The following is a 7,387-nucleotide window of genomic DNA, read 5'->3' on the forward strand; positions in this document are numbered from 1 at the left end:
ATGGGAAAAAAATATCGTATGTGTGTGTGTGTGTGTGTGTGTTTTCCTATTATACTTCCCAGTCTATCAGAGAAACACTCTTTTAAAGAGCCCATTTAAATAAATCAGTCTTATCCAGTGTAATCTTTTTGATTAAATAAAAGTTAACTGATATAGGGATGTGATTAGATCTGAAAAAGATCTCTTCTAATAAGGTGACAATATTATAAGAGTAAAATTTTTATAGGCTCTGTCAAGTAAGAGAATTATACAAGACTGAAGGTCACCAGTGGAACATGGGACTCATTTATGGATTCTACCTATTACAGAGAAAGTAAAATTCTTCAGTGGGTTATCATGGAAGATCACCCTGGATTCCCCCCATACAGGTCCTGGGGGACATTCCTTTCACCTTGGCAGTGAGAAATAAGTCTATGAGTGGAGCCCTAACATCACTGAAGAATTCTGCAGATTTGCTCTGTAGATTAAAGATTACAGTTGTAACTGCTACTCTCAAACTGCAGATACTAAACCCAATGAGGATGATGGGATCTGGGGAGTGGTAGAGGTCAAGTGGTAGCACTTCATAGCCAAAGACAAAGTATGGTTACCATAACAATTAGCAGAGCCAATGCAGTAATAAGAACAATCTAACCAGCAGAGGTTATTGACATTGGCTAGTTGTTTCCAGTGTTCTTAGAACTGAAATAGTGTATGGACAACCTATTGAAGTCTTGTTTCATCTATATTAACAGAAAAAAATTACATTTAGTAAAGAGCAGTCTGCTTTGAAGCACCGAAACAGACTCAAAGGCCCTCAATTCATTTCCAGGCTTGAGCCAGGTCACAGGCACAGATTCCCTTCCATGTGTAAGCCGAGAAATCTTGAAGAAAGACCCTGCTACACTGTCACATGTCTATACTGTTAATCTTCCTTCCAGCCTTTTCTTTTAAAACAACCTGTAACAACTTACTAGAATAACCATGTTGGAAAAGGGGAAATAATTAGACATTTCAGGAATTACTGGATACTGTCTCTGAACTGACCCCAGATATTGGCACTTCATACATTATGGTAGTCTGCCAATCAGATTAGGGACCTCAGGAAATTAAAGGACAATTGGAGTTTTGCTTTATGACCATCTCATAGCGAACCCAGTGGTTCCCTGAATCTGCCTTGTTGGAATGTCCTTAGTTCTGGAATGTATATTTGGATATACTCATACTCATACTTAGAAACTGACAAAATTGCCACATTAGTTTCCTAATTTGTAAGTGTGAAGATTATTATATGACAGGTGGAAGTCACTAGAACTGCTTACCTATAAAAATCATAAATCAAAGACAATACTACATTCCTAGAAGGATTGCAGAGATTAATGTCATTATTAAGGATAGAAAAAATGCAGGGATGGCATTTCCCATTACAACCCCTTTTAGCTTGTCTCTTTGGACTATGAAGAAGACAGATGAATTTTGGAGAAAGACATTAGATTATAATGTTTATCATGCAATGATTTCAATTGCAACTGCTGAACCAGATATGGGTTTGTTGCTTGAGCAAATCAACACATCTCTTGGAAAATGGCAATCTGATCTGATGAATGTTCTTAATTTCTTCCAGTTAATTAATCAGACCACCAGAATCAGTTTGGTTCTGGCAATACACCTTGACTTTTTATAGACTGTGGTGAATGTTTCAGCTGAATTATCAGGGACTAGGAAGAGAAATGATTTAAAAATTGGTTATAATGGGGTCTAGGGAAGAGCTATGGATTGATTTCTCTGAATGGACAGGGTGTAAAGATTTGGGGGACCCATATAAAATGCTTCCTAAAACATAACTTCAGTAGAGAAATTTTAATAATTAAGTAGATACAGTGAGTGACCGATTCTGTTGCTGTAAGCTAGCCTTTTTCCCAGCTATTCCAACCATTCTTCAAAAAGCTCATGAGCAAAGCAGCCTTGCCAGCATGGGTTATGTATGAGCTCAACAGTATGGACTGCCACTCACTATGGCACTTCTCATTACAATCACTGATATGTGTCCATCCTGTCAACAGTAGGATCTAATCCTGAGCTCCCAGTATGACACCATTCCATGGAGAGATTGCCAACAGCCTAGTGGCTGACTGATTTTATTGGACCACTCTATTGTGGAAGAGGCTGTGTTATTTTCTTACTGAGATAGACACTAACTACGGATATGTTTAGTCCCCTGTCCCAATGTGCTACATCTTTGCATTTTCTAATGTCTTATCCCTCCCCATGGTATTCCACACAGCATGTCTTCTGAACAAGAAACTCATTTTATGACAAATGAAATATGGCAATGGGCCTAAGCTCATGGAATTCAGTAATCTTTTTTGTTGTTGTTGTTGTTGTTGTTTGTTTTGTTTTGTTTTGTTTTGTTTGAGATGGTGTCTTGCTCTCTCACCAGGCTGGAGTGCAGTGGTGTGATTTCAGCTCACTGCAACCTCCACCTCCTGGGTTCAAGTAATTTCCCTGCCTCAGCCTCCCAAGTAGCTGGGACTACAAGTGTGTGTCACCACATCTGGATACTTTTTTGTATTTTAGTAGAGACGGGGTTTCACCATGTTGGCCAGGATAGTCTCAATCTCCTGATTTCGTGATCCACCTACCTTGGTCTCCCAAAGTTCTGGTATTACAGGCCTGAGGCATCGCACCCAGCCCATCTTTTAACAGTCTCCATAACTTGGAAGCAGCAAGCTTGAAAGAGTGGAGGAATGGCCCATTGAAGACCAGATGCATCATCAAGTAGGGTAAAATAACTCACACAGCTCTTGTAATGCCCTCCAGAATGTAAAAGATATTCTCAATCCGGTAACTAAATTTCTTCCACAGCTAGGATCAATGGAAATGTCAATCAAAGGTGGAAAAGGGAATGATTTCTCTTACTGTTATTCCTGATTATCCACTAACAAAGTTATGCTTCCTGTAGCCCATGATTTTAGAGTCTTCTGTCCTAGAGGTTCTTTGTTCCAAAGGGATGCTTCACAAGTGGACACACAATTATTTCACTCAACTGGAATGTAAGACAGCCAGCTGGCTCCTTTAGACTCCTCAGGCCAGCAAATCAATAGGAACATAAGGGTTCCTATACTGGCAGAGGACTGAGCCTGAGTATCAAGAAATAGCAGTTTTCTAATGCACAGTATGAACTAAGAATGGACTTCTCTGGATTTCAAGAAATCCACTACGTTTCATCTTGGTATTTCCATGCTCTGTGATGAAAGTAAATGGAAGACTATAGAACACAGTACAGTCTGTACCACTAATGGTCAGGATCCTCCAGAATACAGACTTGGATTACACTTCCAGGCAAATGCAACTGAATGCTTGTTGAGAGCAAAGAGCATATGGAATAGGAAGTTGAAGCAGGTAGTTGTAAATACTAGCTATGACTACATGTCCAGTTGCAAAAACAAGGATGGTAATAATTACAAGTATCTCTTTCTTAATTTATATGATTATGTTTTATATATTATAAACAACTGCTTTTCTTATCCTTCTTTTACTCTTATATCTCCTTATCAATAAAAATAAGATGTCTTAACAGTTTGTAGCTATAGCTTAGTTGTGAAGTTACTAGATATCAAAGAGGAGAAAATTTCAGCTAGGAGAAGAATAAACGTCTCTCAAAGGCTAAAAGGGGACTTGGCATAATATTCTGGGGAAGGATTGGCATTTTTTCATTTGTTTGTAGGATAATTGTTTCATGTTAGGCATAAGTGTGATTTGGTTATTACCGTCTTTATAGATTAAGTATGGTTGAAGGACATGTGTTGTTGCCAAGTTGATAAGGGGTAGACCGTGCTGACGTCACGTGTCAACGTGGCTAAGCTGAACTACACTTTCCAGAATCTTGTTTCTTGTGTGTTTCTGGTTATGGTGGGCCACAAGAGAGATTCCCCTGAAGACTTGGAGGATGGAGGAAAGAAGGCATGTCCACAAACAACTCTGGTGTGGGTGAACTATAACAGAGTCAAGATACAAACAGCAAGATGAAATCAAAGGTTTTTATTGGGATAGAGGTGGAGAATGTCATAGACAAAATAGCTTTTAAGTTTGGCCTTGTGGGATTTGAAACACAGAAATGGGCACTCTAAGGGGAGAGAATAAGGCAGGGAAAGATACAGAAGAGTTAAATGAGTGAATTCAACAGAATGGGAAGCCATCTTGAACAGGAGCTGAGAGAGAGTGAGCAGAATAAAAGCACGGTGCTAAACTGAGAAGAGACTGGCTGCCCTGCTGAAGAGCAGAGGCTTTGTTTCTAGCACAGGAGTCCTGGTCAGCTGTCTGGTGTTTCCCCATGTAATCTGCTATTAACAATAAAGTGTGCATAATTCCCTGTACAGCATAAATTAGAGGAGATTTGTGCCATGGCATTTCTTTTGTTAACTGGGATCTGTCCTCAAAGGGCCAAGTTCTATAAGCACCAGGGCTGTGACTGCCCATCATCAAGCTTACCTTCTGGAAGCCCAGAAAGATGCAACCTTGCAGGGATTTGCTTCCCTACAAATTTTTGTCAGTTTCCATAAAATTTGTATGTGCTTGTGGGAGGGCTTATCACCTGGAAGTGGCAATCGAAAGACAGAGATGTTATTTTGCATGCTACGAAAGAAAGACAGAGATGCTGAAGCCTGGAGGTGAGAGACTTATGTCAAAAAGCAAGTCTTCATTAACTGCTGTTTCTACTAGCAGCATATCATTGGCCCTCCTTAACCTTATTTACTGAACGTCAAGCGCTGTGCTAAGCAGGCACAAGATCAGGGAATCAAATAGGGATTCCATCTTGGAAAAGAGCCAGCTGTCATCATCAGCAGAGCCATGGGAAGGACCTCTCTGGGGGCAAAGGGAAGAAATAACAGGAAGGTGAAGCATCTAGAAGGCAAAAAGCCAGCAAAGAGTCTTGTCAACCTTGTTGAATCTGGGATTGAACAACAGCAATGGCACTAGAAAGAAGGGGACACAAAGGGGAGGCAATGAACAAATTCATTTAAAATTAAAGAAAACAATTTGTTGTGTTTTAAAAGGAAAGCCAAGTAGAGAGAGAAACATACCACTAACAAACAACAACAACAAAAAGCATAGAATAGGATTTGGAAATTGGGGTGAGACAATGAGTATAGTTTTAATTTCATCGTGTTCCAGTGTCCTGAAATGACAAAATGTCTAAGGTATTTATGGCTTACAATAGAAACAAACTAAGCAAGTCAGCCAGAGCTGCCCCACTGTTGCCTGCTACAAGAAGACAGGTAAGTGGGAGGGAAAAGCACTTCCTGCTGACTCCACCTTCAATTCCTAGTGCTATCAAGCTGCCTTTTGTTCAAATCCTCACCACACCCACAGCACTGCAAAAGGAGAAGTTACCACCACCACTCACCACTGGCCTACTGTCTGCTGGAATAATTGAAGGATGTGAGACATGGAGCAATGCCCTTGCATGTCTGTGCCCTTGCATGTCTGTGCATGCATGGGTGCATGCACACACACACATATGCACACACACACATTCCCACAAAGGGACTCTTGCTTGCTCTACATCTTAATGGCTCATTTAGAAAAACATTTTACAGCATTTCGAAACATAGAACTCCATTTTGGTCTGCTACTTCATTCTACATGAAAATAAAGGCCAATTTTTTTTATTACAGGTTTATAAAAGTTTGACTCTGGACCAAAACACTAATGATGGTATGAGAATCAAGTTCATGAATCTATATAAATATGAAATCTTTTAAAAAATAAACTAATGGTAGGAAGCAAATAGGATAGATTGGCATAGAAATTAGAGCAGAGGAAACCACAACCAGCACATCAGAGGTAACCAGGTTCCTCCTAGAAGCCAGAAGTTCACGAATGCAAAGCACCCTGGAGCAACTGTGAAGAGAGTTTATGAATGCACTGCATTCAGAACAGTGGAGACCTGTGTCCTTCCCTATCACCCAATACTCCTGACCTCTACTCAAAACCTGAGCTCTGCTTGCTAAAAATGTGGGTGATCTGAGTGAGGAAGTTTCTTGCCGTGGGTTTTGATGCCAGAGAGAGCTTAATTAACTCTAGCTCTTCACCGTAGACAGAAAGAGGAAAAATAAATAAATCAAGATGGCAGCTCTGACCAGGACCAGGCACAGAGGAAGTCTTCTCCCTTTACATAGTTCCAGTCCATGGCCCAAGGTGAAGGGGTGCCTGCAAGAGGAAATGCTCCATTCACTGAGCCAGAACCAGATCAGCTTGCCCAGTGTAGGGAGAGGCATGTCAGAGAAACTTATTCACATAACCACAGTGAAGTCACCTTGACCCCCATTTGTAAATATGAACCCTATAAATAGACCACCATGGACCACTGGAATATCGAGAGAAAGAAAAGAGGGGACACAAGAGAACAAACATGATTAATATGTCATAAAAATGTGAAATAGAGATCATTCTGGATATTAGCCTTTTGTCAGATGGATAGATTGCAAAAATTTTCTCCCATTCTGTAGATTGCCTGTTCACTCTGATGATAGTTTCTTTTGCTGTGCAGAAGCTCTTTAGTTTGATTAGATTCCATTTGTCAATTTTGGCTTTTGTTGCCATTGCTTTTGGTGTTTTAGTCATAAAGTCTTTTCCCATGCCTATGTCCTGAATGGTATTGCCTAGGTTTTCTTCTATGATTTTTAAGGTTTTAGGTCTTACGTTTCAGTCTTTAATCCATGTTAAGTTAATTTTTGTATAAGGTGTAGGGAAGGGGTCCAGTTTCAGTTTTCTACATTTGTCTAGCCAGTTTTCCTAACACCATTTATTAAATAGGAAATCCTTTCCCAATTTTTGGTTTTTTTTAGCTTTATCAAAGATCAGATAGTTGTAGATGTGTGGCATTATTTCTGAGGCCTCTGCTCTGTTCCATTGATCTATATATCTGGTTTGGTATTTAAACAAATTTACAAGAAAAAAATAACCCCATCAAAAAGTGACCAAAGGATATGAACAGACACTTCTCAAAAGAAGACATTTATCCATTCAACAAACATATGAAAAAAACTCATCATTCCTGGTCATTAGAGAAATGCAAATCAAAACAACAATGACATACCATCTCACGCCAATTAAAATGGTGATCATTAAAAAGTCAGGAAACAACAGATGCTGGAGAGAAAGTAGAGAAATAGGAATTCTTTTACACTGTTGGTGGGAGTGTAAATTAGTTCAACCACTGTGGAAGACAGTGTGGTGATTCCTCAAGGATCTAGAACCAGAAATATCATTTGATCTAGCAATCACATTACTGGGTATCTACCCAAAGGATTATAAATCATTCTACTATAAAGACATATGCACATGTATGTTTATTGCATCACTATTTACAATAGCAAAGACTTGGAACCAACACAAATGCCCA

The sequence above is a fragment of the Cebus imitator genome, unplaced genomic scaffold (genome assembly GCF_001604975.1).
Source record: "Cebus imitator isolate Cc_AM_T3 unplaced genomic scaffold, Cebus_imitator-1.0 Scaffold11, whole genome shotgun sequence".
NCBI classification, from domain to species: Eukaryota; Metazoa; Chordata; class Mammalia; order Primates; family Cebidae; genus Cebus; species Cebus imitator.